General features: G+C 42.7%; 1 protein-coding gene and 1 pseudogene across 3 annotated transcripts in view; both read right to left on the bottom strand.

The window, feature by feature from the left end:
* EMB1030 (Alanyl-tRNA synthetase, class IIc) overlaps positions 1 to 14,980 on the bottom strand; it is a 56,671-nt gene that overhangs the window by 17,753 nt on the left and 23,938 nt on the right. The gene's annotated exons all lie outside the window — the stretch shown is intronic.
* On the bottom strand, positions 1,546 to 8,469 carry LOC148017232 (uncharacterized; annotated as a pseudogene).

Here is a 14,980-nt window from a genome sequence, read left to right as displayed (position 1 = left end):
TGTATACGAAATGGGTAAGACTTCCTTTCTCTCTTCCACAATCTCAAGCGGTGCCTTTCCAATGGAACTATGCACTATGTTGTTATAAGCATATTTCACAAGAGTCGAAATTTGTTCCCATTTCATTTTATGCTCACATACATAGCATTTCAAAAGGTCTAAAACAGCAGCATTTGCTTCTTTATAGACTGCCCAACCGTTTGTGGATGAAAAGAAAATTGAAACTTTAGGGTGGTACCCATATTTTCAAAAATACCTCTCCAAATGAGACTCGTCATGCGAGGATACGTGTCATTCACAATAGACTGTGGCATGCCATGATATTTGAAGATGTTCTACATGAATAATCTTGCAATGTGATCCGCAATTGTCTTTTTTCTCACCAGAATGAAATGAGCATGTTTGCTAAACTTGCAAATACTGGTCCACATGCCATCTGAAACCAGCCTTCAAGGACTTGCTCTAATGGAACCCCAGCTGGTCAAATGCTGCCCCAAATTCACAATAGATGGGCTGGCATCTGAAATCCTGACAATTCTATGAATTTCCGATGCTGATTTCAGTGTACAATGCCTTTGACTTATGGCACGGGTCCCAAGGTGGCTGCTAAACCCTAATTACTGCTGTAATTTAGGGTTTACAGCAGTAAACTCTCTGCTGTCCCCCAAATTTGGCTGTACTCTGCTACCCATAGCTGAGAATTGCTGAGAATACTTGAGCATAGACTGGAGGAGATGAGAGAATGCTGAAGAAAGAGAGAAAATCAGCTGAAATGTATCTTCTATTTCGTAGCTCTGATGGCACCAACAGCTTCAAAAGGGGGGTAAAACACCAGCTCAGCTGGCGAGCCTTCCTCTCCTACCGTCGCCTCTCTTGAGGCGGAAGAGAAAACCTGCTGCCCCCTATCCTGTCGAGGCGCGATTAGTCGTCATCGCCTCTCAGAGCAAAATCTGATCACCTCTCCCTCCACCAAGCTCCGAATGGCTGCCATTCAGCTTCCACCACCCTCCAACAGCCTTTTCCCTAGTTGCATGGGAAAGTTTTGCCAAGTGGCAGCCTTCCTAATGCATTTTCAGCCATTAAATTAATTTTTCAGAATTAATTAATTTTGAAAATTAATTTCAACCCTTTTGACCCTGCACAAAATTAAAAATGCCCATCTGGAATGAAATTGGCTAGTCCATTTGCAACTTGGAGTGGTTCCCAACCTCCGTTGACCCTTAGACTAGCATTAATTAATTAATTAATGCTAGTCCCTAGTGTCACCACTAACACTTAATGGCCAAACAATTGTCCTAGGGTCCAACCTAGCACCAACTAACCACCAAAACCCAGTTGGCATAACTTAGCACAACTTTTGCCTTTAACATCCACTGCATCCTCGGGGTCCTTGGCCCGTTCCCATGAAATAACTGCCATGTGCATCACATGTGCTAAACAACCGTGCACATTTGATTAGTAACTTAATCAAATGTTACTAGCAAGATTAAAGCATCTCAAAATTTCATGTCCCCGTGACACACCTCCCCCTTGAAAACCTTGCAATCATCCTCGATTGCACTGCATTGGGCCAAAGCAAAAGTATATTGCATTGAAATTTCAATTTGGCATGACAGTCACCACAACATTGGCCACTGTTGTCAAACCGTTGCATATGCGCAAAACTTATTGAAAATTTCCAGCCAGCAAAACATAATAGAAAACTGAAAAACAGTCCAAAACTGTTGCTAGAAACCATTGGATGCATGCATAACTCATGTTTCTCAACTGTTCTGACTTCAAAACCACAGTAAAGCATATTCTCAGCATACACCATGGCTGAAACTTTCAATGACATTCGTTTACATGCGGCTGTCCATGGAATCAACTGTAAACCATTAAAAGTTGAGCATGACCTGATCATAAACTGATCATGGACTAATATGAGAACTGATCACAAATGGCTGCAAATGTGACTCCAAACTAATCACAAGCTGATGGAAAAAAAACTGATCAAAAACTAATGCAAAAACTGATCCCAAAGTGATCATAAATGGTTCTCAAACTGATCAAAAACTGAGCTGAAACTAATCAAAAATTGATCTCAAAACTGAGGCAAAAACTCATGCCAAACTCGTCCAAAAACTCATGCATAAGTATAGTCTCAGAGCCGCAGTGACAACCATACTCATATACATGTATTTCACAGTGATAAGTACACCGAGTAGTGACCTCATGGTGGCAAACATACTATCAGCACAGTACCTTGGATGCATGCTGAATACATCCGAGATCCACTACATACGAGAGCTGTCCAAAACCGGTGGAGTGGAAGTGCTACCTCTCCCTTGAGCATCAGGCAATGCTCCGGACCCCCGCTATGCTGAACCTGAGTAAGCCCGATCCAAAGTCAGCTCTAACTGAAAGGCATCGAGATAAAGTTGCAACAATTGAGGATGATCTGCCAAGTCATCCTCTTCCATCCATTTTGCATCCATTGGTGAATAATTTTGAAACTTCACCAAATATCTTCTGGAAACTTTACCTCTGACCTTCCTTTCCTTATATGCCAAAATCTACTCGGGTACCAAAATCTCATCTAGTTCCTCAACCTCTGGCTGAATTTTAGCAAATACATCTTCTGGCACATCACCACGAAAAGATCTCAACAAACTGACATGAAAGGCATTGTGTATCCGCCAATGTGGAGGTAATTTCAACCAATATGCAACATCGCTCACCTTTTCCAACACTTAAAAGGGCCCATAGTATCGCATGCTTAGCTTCCGATACAACCTCTCTCTTCCTTTCATCTTTTTCAGCATTGCCTTTTTGAAACGCAGCAATACATAATCGCCCTCTGCAAACTGCAAAGCATGTCTATGGCGATCAGCTGCCCGCTTTTGCTTGTCCTGTGACCTCTGAAGTGCATACTTTATATTTGCATAGGCTGCATCCAAGCTTTCCACAAAGCGATCAGCCTCAAAGATCTTATCCTTAGTGTGCAAAATAGGTGGAACCTTCTTGCCACCCTCAACCACCTCAAATGGAGCCTTGCCAGTGGAACTATGCACCGTATTATTGTATGCAAACTCAACCAATGGCAAATACTGCTCCCACTCTGTCTTGTGGTCTGAAACATAGCACCTCAAAAGATCCAACACTGTGGAATTTGCTTCCTCAGACTGACCATCTGTCTGCGGATGGAAGGATGATGAAAAATTTCAGCGTGGTACCCATACTTTCAAACAACCCCTTCCAGAATAGACTAGTCATCCGAGGGTCTCGATCACTGATGATCGACTCGAGCATACCATGATACTTGAAAATGTGCTGCATAAATAATCGTGCCATATGATCAGCCTTTATCTTTTTCCTTACCGGAATGAAATGGGCTTGTTTGCTAAACCTGCAAATAATAGTCCATATTCCATCATTTCCTGTAGGTGTTCTAGGAAGCTCAAAGATAAAGTCCATAGCAATGCTCTGCCAAGGCCTATCTAGAATCGGCAAGGGCTGCAACAAGCCCGGAATCTTTTGCCTATCATGCTTTACCTTCTGACATATGATGCATACTCTAACAAACTACTCTACATCATGCCTCAAAGCTGGCCAATAAAAGAAATGCTCCATTGCCTTGACTGTGGCATCAATACCTCTGTGTCCTACATAGGGAGGAGCATGACTTTCAATGATCACTCTAAGCCTCAACTGCTTTGTGACACACAATCGTCCATGCATCAACAAAAATCCATCTCTTAGCATAAAATGCTCATGCCTTTAGCCATTGCAAAGATGATCATAAACATTAGCAAAGTCCGAATCAGCAGCATATTGCTCTTTCATGGCATCCAACTCAGTGTGATAAACCATAGTGATGGCTGAAATTTGTGGCTTACATAACAGTGCATCAGCCACAACATTCTTTTTACCATCAATGTGTACAATCCGAAAATGAAACATAGCGAGAAAATTTGCCCATCTCATATGCTTCTCTGACAACTTTGTTCACGTCAGAAAGTACCTCAAAGTCTAATGGTCTGTCTATACTGTAAAATCAGCCCCCAACAAATAATGTTTCCACGTAGACAGTCCATGAATTACAGCCAAGAGCTCTTTCTCATAAACCTGTAAATTCCTCTCTGCACCGTAGAGAATTCGGCTCTCATAAGCCACAACTCGGCCATCTTGCATAAGGACAGTCCCAATGCTATTACCACATGCATCACACTGAACCACAAATGACTTCCTTAGATCAGGCAACACAAGCACAGGATCTGAAGTCATCTTTTTCTTCAACTTTCCAAATGCTGAAATTTCCACTGCTGTCCATCTAAATGGCACATCTTTCTTTTGCAAAGCATGCAATGGAGATGCAATTTCAGCAAACTCGCGTACATGCTTCCTATAGTAAGAACATAAACCCAAGAAGCTGCAGATCTCATGAACATTCTTCAAAGCTGGCCATGAACGTATTGCTTCAACCTTAGCAGGGTCCATATGAATACCATCAGCCGATACAATATGTCCCAAGAAGTGGATTTCATGCAAAAAGAATTCACTCTTCTTGTCATTGATAACCAGCCTATGCTTACGTAGCTCATTGAAAACAATGTCCAAGTGCTTTCTATGCTCCGTCTCATTCTTTGAATAGACAATCATGTCACCAAAGAAAGTACCCACAAATGCTCTATGTGGCCGAAAGATGCGATCCATCATCCGATTAAAAGTGGCAAGAGCATTCATAAGTCCAAAAGGCATGACAAGAAATTCACATAACCCAAAAGATGTCCTAAAAGCTGTCTTAGGCACATCCTCCGATCTAATGCGTATTTGATGATACCCACTTTTCAAATCTATACGGCTACATATTGCTGCCCCCTGCAATCTATCCATAACATCATCGATCCGAGGGATCGGAAAGCGGTTCTTTATCGTGATCTTGTTCAAAGCACAATAGTCAATGCACATATGCCATGAACCATCCTTTTTCTGTACCAAAAGCACTGGAGAACAGAAAGGAGATGAGCTGGGCTGAATCAGCCCTTTTTCTAACAGCTCATTTACCTGACTCATAATCTCCTCCTGTTGGGCTGCATTGACTCTATAGGGTGGTTTATTAGGAGGGCTACTTCCAAGGATAAGGTCTATGCCATGATCTTCGGGTCTTTCAGGTGGTAGCTGCCCTGAAAGTGACTGAGAAAAACAATCAACATACATTTTCAGAAATGACATGCGATGCTTCTCTAATTTAGACATATTCCCAACATTCTCACTATCATCCTTATCCTTAGCAAAAACTAAATACGCTGAAAGATGATTTTTCATTACTTTAGAAATAGCAGTTGCAGATACAACAACGACAGATTCCCCTTTCAACTTTACATCAAGTGTGAGTGTCTTTCCCTTATGTTGAATAGTGATCTCTTTTGCATATGAATCAATCACTGCATGCATACGGTGGCACCATGGCATACCAAGCAACGCATCACAACCCTCAAGTGGAGCAATGTAAAACTCTTCGCTATCCACATATCCCTGTATGTGCAACTGAAGCATTCCAATGAGTGATGTGATACGTTCTCCATGACCCTTACATGCCATTCCAACTTTCCCCATGGCTCCCATCTCATCCTCTTTGATGCCTAGACGAGTTGCTATGTCAGTAGAGATGAAGTTGGCTCGTGCACCATTATCAAAGAAGATCAATGCATGCCGATCCCTAATTTTGCCCCATGCTTTGCACAACTCACTAGCATCATCATTGGGCTGATCACTAACAACATCGGGCACAAATCCCACTGATGTTTTGGGCCTTTTACCCTTAGGATCTCCTTGATTTTCTAATTTTGCAGCTTGCTGCCTATTGGGACAGTTCTTTGCAATATGACCCTCCTGTTCACAAATAAAGCATTTATTTACAGCCATCAATTCCCTACGTTGTGCCAATGTTTTCGAGCCCTTTCTTCGTTGTTTTGGCCTCTTTTCAGGCTGGTTTTCAAATATGCCCCTTTTCTCAGCCTTAAACAACTTTTTATTCGGCTTCTCCCCACTCTCTTGGAAGCCCCCCCGAATCCTTTCCATGCAGCAAAGCATCGGCTGTAGCAGCAATCTCTATGAGCTGAGACATGCTAGACACGGTGGATTTTATGCAAAAATCCCTGATTCCTTTGGGCAGCCCACATGCATATTTTTCCACTTGCTCATGAAGGGGTGCAGCATGATAAGAAGTAACGGGCAGCAATGCATCCCAAAACATCTTATTGTAGTGCTCTGAATTCTTGCATTCCTTAGCATCACGCTTGTTCCAAGCTGTCATGATGTCCACCTCAAAGGTACTAGTCAACCCATTCGATCCAAACATTTGCTTGAATTGTACCCATATTGACGGTGCTCTACCTTGCATCAAGAGCGTGGACCACCACTGCAATGCATTCCCCTTCAAGAAAGTGGCTGCCTTTCGAATCTTAGAGGATTCGCTGAAGTTTGCCCCTGAATAGGCTGCATCAAACTGCTGAATGAAGGTCAAAGCTTTCAGCCTATCTTGTGCACCACTGAAGGACTCAAACTTCACTGCTTTTCCACCCTCATCATAGTCTTTTGCTTCCCCTTTGGAAGTCAAGTTGTCATACACTGGCTGCTGCAAAAAGGGTGCATTTGCTGTATTTACATCATGACCAAGCCCAAATGAAGCATTTGGATGACCAACAATCATTCCTTGAGCCCCATAAGCATTCAGGGGTGCAGATGCATTGCCAAACATTCCACTTTGTGCCCCAGGCATCAAGCCAATGCTACCATACATAGGGTTTTGCACATTTCCAGCCATACCTGAAAACAATGGGCCTTGCACACCATGCATTGGCTGCTGCATACCATAGGGATTTGTGCCATGCATTCCCGTATGCGGCCCTTGGCCAACCATTGCATGAAAAATCGTGCTACCACCAAAGTATCCTGGCTGCCCCATCATAGCATGCATACCCGGCTGTCCAAAATCCATTGGATTGGCACTTCCATAATGGCCTTGCATTTGCATTCCTTGCCCCATAGGTACCAACTGTTTAGCTTCATTGGCCTTTTTAGGAGCTTCAAGTGAAGGATTTGGCACTACCTTCGGTGCACCTTGCTGTCCTGAAGGTGTAGAAGTTGACTTCTTCTTCTTGCCCTTGTTATCCTTCTTCGGAGCATTCAAAAATCGGGTGAACTGAGGATCCTTTGCCAATTCAGCAAACAGATTTGCTACTGTCCTCATCCGATTCTTGAACTGGTCATCAAATTCCTCTTCACTTTGCTAGTCATCTACCTCATGACAGCTTGAAGGCCCTACATCTTGCCCAACAACAACATTTTCAGCTTGTTGTCCATCATGAGAGCCTTGTCCAAGATTAGGCATTGCATTTCTTTCATTGCGATGAGAATGTCCATACTGAGAGGCATCATTACTGCTTGATTCCATCTCACTATATGAAGACATGTTGCTGTTCTTTATCAGCTGAGCACAAAAATCAGCACTAGCACAAAGCTTTGGCTTACAATTAGGTGCCTCAGGCTCACCAAATCAAGAGATTGAGTGATTATCCCGGCAATGGAACCATGAAACCAGCCTTCCTTCTCGAATAGGGTGGCTTAACCTGATTAAGCACTTAATTACATCAATTAGCAAATGAACATAAACTGAAATGCTCACTTTACCTTCATAAGCTTGGATAGTGGACACCCTGTTGGCCCCAAAACTTGATTAACCTGATTAAGCACTTAATTACAGTAATTAGCAAATGAACATAAACTAAAATGCTCACTTTACCTTCATAAGCTTGGACAGTGGACACCTTGTTGGCCCCAAAACTGGCGCCCCTTTCGGTATTTCTTTAATTTCAATTGCTGATGGATAAATTACAAGCCAAGATTTCACAATCTCCTTGGCTGATTCAAAAGCCCCTTGCTGTTCCAATAATCACCAAAGCATTCGGGCAAATTGCCCCTTGATTTTCACCCAAGACTTGCTCTAATGGAACCCCAACTGGTCAAATGCTACCCCGAATTCACAATAGATGGGCTGGCATCTGAAATCCTCACAATTCCACGAATTTCCAGTCCTGATTTCAGTGTACAATGCCTTTGACTAATGGCACTGGTCCCAAGGTGGCTGCTAAACCCTAATTACTGCTGTAATTTAGGGTTTACAGCAGTAAACTCTCTGCTGTCCCCCAAATTTGGCTGTACTCTGCTACCCATAGCTGAGAATTGCTGAGAATACTTGAGCATAGACTGGAGGAGATGAGAGAATGCTGAAGAAAGAGAGAAAATCAGCTGAAATGTATCTTTTGATTCGTAGCTCTGATGGCACCAACAGCTTCAAAAGGGGGGTAAAACACCAACTCAGCTGGCAAGCCTTCCTCTCCTACCGCCGCCTCTCTTGAGGCGGAAGAGAAAACCTGCTGCCCCCTGTCCTGTCACGGCGCGCGATTAGTCGTCGTCGCCTCTCAAAGCCAAATCTGATCACCTCCTCTCCCTCCACCAAGCTCCGAATAGCTACCATTCAGCTTCCACCACCCTCCAACAGCCTTCTCCCTAGTTGCATGGGAAAGTTTTGCCAAGTGGCAGCCTTCCTAATGCAATTTCAGCCATTAAGTTAATTTTTCAGAATTATTAATTCTGAAAATTAATTTCAGCCCTTTTGACCCTGCCCAAAATTAAACATGCCCATTTGGAATGAAATTGGCTAGGCCATTTGCAACTTGGAGTGGTTCCCAACCACTGTTGACCCTTAGACTAGCATTAATTAATTAATTAATGCTAGTCCCTAGTGTCACCACTGACACTTAATGGCCAAACAATTGTCCTAGGGTCCAACCCAGCACCAACTGACCACCAAAACCCAGTTGGCATAACTTAACACAACTTTTGCCTTTACATCCATTGCATCCTCAGGGTCCTTGGCCCGTTCCCGTGAAATAACTGCCATGTGCATCACATGTGCTAAACAACCGTGCACATTTGATTAGTAACTTAATCAAATGTTACTAGCAAGATTAAAGCATCTCAAAATTTCACGTCCCCGTGACACCATCATTTCCTATAGGTGTTCTAGGAACATCAAAGATAAAATCCATGGCTATGTTGTTCCATGGTCTATCACTAATAGCAAGGGTTGCAACAAACCCGGTACCTTCTATTGGTCAAACTTGACCTTTTAACATACAATGCAAATGCGCACAAAGTGATCTACATCACCTCTCAAAGCTAGCCAATAAAAAGAAAGTCTCAACTATCAAAAGACAATGTATTAGTGAGACAGTAGGGTTTGAGGGGAAGAATATGGAGTAAACTCGGTAAACACTGAGAAGAGAAAAGAAGAGAGAAGAAACTCTGATGAATGGAATGATGAAGATCTCAATCATGGAGTAAATGTGATACAAGGGAACAAGGGTGCTATAGCACAAGGAAGATAATGAAGACAACCACAAACCACAAACTGCAATGTCGTCCTAAAGGGGTGTGAGGGCGGTGGAGAGGCTGGAGAGAGGAGGTGATGGACCACATGAATCAGTCGTAAAATGAATGAGAGAGTGGTCCATAAATAGGCATTAACAATCTAGGGTGGCGCCCCTTTTTGGCGCTACAAACCCTAAACGCAAAATGCAGAAATGCAAAAATGCAAAAATGCAAATTGCGAGTGAAGGGTAAAGGGTTGCTCAACACCCCCTCTCATGCCCTAAAAGGGAAACAAGAGAAGAGTGAGGTGGAGATGGAATGCTACATGTGGAAGAATGCTCATGCAGCAGGTGCCACTTAGACAGTGTCCCTCATGGGAAAATTGTTCACTTGCCCAAGCGCCTTGATACAAAGATGATGCATATGAGGAATGTCGGACTTTGGATGGTGCCGAGAACCATAAGGATATGCCCGTACTCGATCTCAAGAGGTGGCTCCATGTTGACCAAGGGACGAAGAATATCCACCCTGTAATCAAAGAATACCATCTGAAAGGAGACCTTTGAAGATAGTCAGAAGACTGGATGGGCTGTAGAACCCAAAACGCAACCTCAGGAAAGAAGACACTAGCTTCGTGACTCCATGCTGGAAGGAATACGAAGGCCTAGTCACCAAGTCGTTGCTAAAGATCCAAGGGCCCCGATCTAGGTAGATCCTCTAGATCCTAGGTATGAGTAGAGGAAATGACTACTCAAAGAAGAGCCACTCCTTGAAAGTGAAAGGTGGTGGTGTGAAGAACTTCATGGCACATAGGGTCCCTCTCTGAATTGGAAGGAGTAGAAGTAGGAGCCCCCTCTAAAGCTGAATAACTGAAAGCCCCCTTTGAGGGCGAAGTAAGAAAATCCCCCTCTGAATCCCAATCTGAGAGAGAAAGGGAATCCAACCACTCATGGCTCATGGATTGCAAAGCATCTAATGACAAAAAAAGTGCAGCTGATCGTGCCGAAGAAGGTATCTGGGGCTCGAAAGAAGAAGCCGAAAAGCACCCAAAAGTGGCCTCTCGAACCTAAGTGGAAGAGGGAACAATGTACCCGGAAGTGGATAGGGGAAACCTCCGCGCAATGGGGTAGTCTCCAAGAGGACTTATCGCCTTGTAAGATCTTAGAGTCTCGGTGTACTTGAAAGGACTTAGTGCGTGTCGGTTGCGGCTTATTGCCTTGAGCATAATACTCTAATAGCCGATGCAAAACGATCTCTATGGCTCAGAAAGGAGAGGTGGCACAAGGAGTGCCTGGTGGAAGACACATATATTCCAGAGAAGTAGGAAGCAAAGGTCGATATCGACAATCATCGGTGGAATGAATGTTCTTGCCGCAGTAGGAACACCCAATAGACTGGTCATCTGGTGGTAAAGAAGCCATGGGTACCAATGTGCCTTGCTGAAGAAGGAAGAGGTGGAAGAGGTCAGCCACAAACCACTAACCGCAATGTCTGCCTCAAGGGATGTGAGGGCAATGTGAAGCACGAACCACAATGTCCACCGCAAGGGGTGGGAGGGCAATGGAAGGGCTAGAAGTAAGCTACTAGCTGTCGCCTAGTTGAAACGCAGGTTGAGAAGACAGGTGGAGGTACTAACAGTGGCAAGGAAAGCTAAATGTAACAGGGGGTAGATGTTGGAATGCCGTCAGGTGCAATAGAAGAGTTGCCAGCACTAAATGCAACAAAGGGAAGGTGGAGGTAGCAGCAGCCGCCTTGAATGCAGGCTAGAAAATAGCAAACGCAGGAGGGAGCAACCGCCAGTTAGGGTGTTGATGCAGCAGAAGAAGAAGAGAAGTGGATGTCAAACCCACCACCGGTCTTTGCCTTCACTGGAGTGGAGGATCTTTGCCACTGTTTGAGCAAATCTAGCTCTGATACCATGTCAAAAGACAACGTACCAACGAGACAATAGGGTTTGCGGGGAGGAACACGGAGTGAACTCGGTAAACACTGAGAAGAAAAGAGAAGAGAGAAGAAAATCTGATGAATGAAATCATGAGGATTTGAATCATAGAGTGAATGTGATACAAGGGAACAAGGGTACCGTAACACAAGGAAGGTGATGAAGACAACCACGAACCACGAACCGCAATGTCCTCTTGAAGGGGTGTGAGGGTGGTGGAGAGGCTGGAGAGAAGAGGTGACAGACTAAATGAATCAGCCGTACGGAATGAATGAGAGAGTGGCCTATAAATAGGCACAGTCAGTCTAGGGTGGCACCCCTTTTTGGGGCTACAAACCCTAAACGCAAAAAAGCAAATTGTGGATGAAGGGTGAAGGGTTGTTCAACATCAACTACGTTTACTGTAGTTTCAATGCCACGATGCCCCACATACGAAGATGCATGACTTTCAACCATAACCTTGACCCTTAATAGCTTTGTAACACATAATCAACCATGCATCATAAGAAAGCCCTCTCTAAGAATATAATGCTCATGGTGCTAACCATCTCATAACATATCATAGACCCTAGCAAAGTCTTCATCCTTTGGATACTATGTCTTCATCTCATCTAACTCATGATTATATATCCTATAAACACTGTTAAAACCTATGGTTCCCTAGACAATGCATTGGCCACAACATTCTTTTTACCCTCCACATGCACTATCTGAAAGTGAGACATGGATAAAAAGTTAGCCCATCACATATGCTTCTCACAAAACTTAGTTTGAGTGAGAGAATATCGCAAAGTTTGATGATCTGTTTGTACAACAAAAGTAGCCCCTAGCAGATAGTGTTTCCAAGTGAAAAGAGCATGAATTACAGCAAGCAACTCTTTCTCATAAGCCTCCATATTTTTCTCAACACCCTATAAAATTCTACTCTCATATGCCACAACATGGCAATCTTGCATTAGAACCACACCAATGATGTTCCCACACATATCACATTGAACAACGAAAGCTTTTCGGAGATCTAGCAAGATCAACACTGAACCTAAAGTAAGCTTTTCTTTCAACTTATTGAATGCTGCAATTTCCTTATCAGCCCATGTAAATGAAACTCCCTTCTTCTACAATACACAAAGAGGTGAAGCAATTTCAGAAAAGTAGTGTATGAACCTTCTATAGTACGAACACAGCCCCAAAAAGCTGCATACATCATGCAAGGTTGTCAAATGAGGCCAGCTATGTATTGCTTCCACTTTTGCACGATTCATTCTAACACCATCTTTTGAGACAATATGCCCTAAGAAGTAAATCTCTAACATGAACAATTCACTCTTGTTTGCATTAATAACCAACTTCTATTTTCTAAGATCCTTAAACAAAATAGTCAAATGCATCCATGCTCTTTCACATTCTTTGAAAAGACTATGATGTCATGAAAGAATCTGCTGATGAAAGACCTATATGTTTGAAATTTTCAATCCATCATGCAATTAAACGTCGCAATTTCATTTGTAAGCCCAAATAGCATAACTGACAACTCATATAATCCAAAAGTCGTCCTAAAAGCTGTCTTAAACTTAGCATAAACCATGGTTGAACTATCAATAGCATCCAATAACACTGTTGTCCATAAAAACCAGCTGAATCTCACTAGTAATTGATGATTGTCCACTAAAAACCAGCAAGTGATAATCTTTGAAGATCATAATCTAATGCAAATGTACAATTTCAAAGCTATAGTGAAAACCATGTGAAACCAACCTTCCTTCTGTGGAGAGGTGGTAATAACCTTATTATAACTTAATTACAACAAGCAATAATTAATGAAATGCTGAAACACAAACATTTACCGATCTATCTTGGATATTGGATACCCTATTGGCCCCAGAACTAGTGCCTCTTTTAGTATTTCTTTATCTTTAATTGCAATCAAAGTCGAATGCAGTGGGATTCCTTCAATCCCCTTCGCAATCCAAAAGCCCCTTGCTGTCCAGCAAATCTTCAAATTCATTCGCTCGAGCAATTGGCCTTCATCGACTCCTTGGGAAATGAAAATGAAATTTGCCCCAAATTCGAATGTTGGCTGGTCCCTAACTTGAATCTTACTGAGAATTAATTCTCAGCCTTGAAAATTCAAGTCTTAAGGCTTCAGTCTCTTGGCACCTTCCCAAGGTTGTTGTCAAACCTGGGTTTACACCAGCAAAGAAAAATACAATTTCTCAACCTCTAGGGATTAGAGTGCTGAGATCTTTGGAGCAAGGTTGGGAAATGGCTAGAGAATGAGAGAGAATGATGAATAGAGAGAAAATCTAGACTTCTATCGTGAGAAAATGGAAGAAATCAACTCATGCCCTGGCTAGATAGCCATGAAAGCTGTCTCCATTGATGGAACACACCAAATATGATGTTTGTCTGCCTGAAACAACCCTTAAAACAACTATCACCTCTACAGCTATAGTCTCTTCAAGGCATGTCACCAACTCTTGGAGGGTCTCTTGCTAGTTGGAAATGGCTTGTCAATTGTTGTAGCAAATATGGTAGCCTTCTCTCTATATACCATAACTTTGTCATACCAACCCCGAATATAGTCTTCCAGATACTCAAAATGATTGGAATAGCCTCACATCCTTCCAATGGTACTATGACGAACTCTTCGCTATCCGCATAATTCTAAATGTGTAGGCAAAGTTACCCAATGATGGGATTAACAAGTTCTACATTTCCCTTGCAAGCCATACCAATCTCCCCCCCTAGGACCCATCTCATCCTCTCTAATGCCTAGACAGACAACCATGTTTGTAGAGAGAAAATTCAAACGTAAACAAGATCAAATTTCTGTAGCATCATCATCAACCTGATCTGTCACCACATTAGGGACTGATCCAGTCAAAATTTGGGCTTTTTCCCTTTAGGATCTTCCTTATTTTCAGCTCTTTCAGCACGTCGCCTATTGGGACCATAGGGCCTCTCTTGTTCACATACAAAGCATGTATTCACAACGATTAATCCTTTGCATTGTGCCACAAATTTCCAAATCCTTCTTTGCTGCTTTTGCCTCTTCTCAGCCCTATTTTCAGATCTACCCCTTTTCTCAGCCTTGGAAACTTTCTTGGACAGCTTGTCATCTTCATCCCTAAAGTCTGAATACTTCCCTTCCAACAAAGCATTGGCTGCATATGCCATCTCAATGAGTTGTGACATGCTAGTCACAATGGTATTTATGCAAAAATCCCCAATTTGCTTGGGCATCCCACAACAATACCTCTCAATTTGCTCCGAGGGAGGGACAGCATGATAAAAAGTGGCTAGTAACAATACCTTCCAAAACTTCTTATTGTGTTGCTTAAAATCTTTGCATTGTGATGCATCCAACTTATTCCAAACAACCATAATATCTACTTCAATCATACTTATCAACCAATTAGAAGCAAACAGTCACTTAAATTGTACCCACATTCATGGTGCTATACCTTGCATCAAAGGTGTAGACCACCACTGCAATGCATCCCCTTTCAAATATGCACCTATCTTTCTGATCTTAGAGGACTCGATGAAGTTATCTCCAAAGAAGGCTGCATCAAACTGTTGAATGAAAGTCAATGCTTTCAATCTAACTTGCTCATCATT

This window comes from Lygodium microphyllum, chromosome 22 (assembly GCF_053477565.2).
Source record: "Lygodium microphyllum isolate KBCC chromosome 22, Lygodium_microphyllum_v1.1.10, whole genome shotgun sequence".
Classification (NCBI taxonomy): Eukaryota; Viridiplantae; Streptophyta; class Polypodiopsida; order Schizaeales; family Lygodiaceae; genus Lygodium; species Lygodium microphyllum.
Note: the sequence above shows the minus strand (reverse complement) of the source record. Positions and strands in the feature narration are given on the sequence as shown.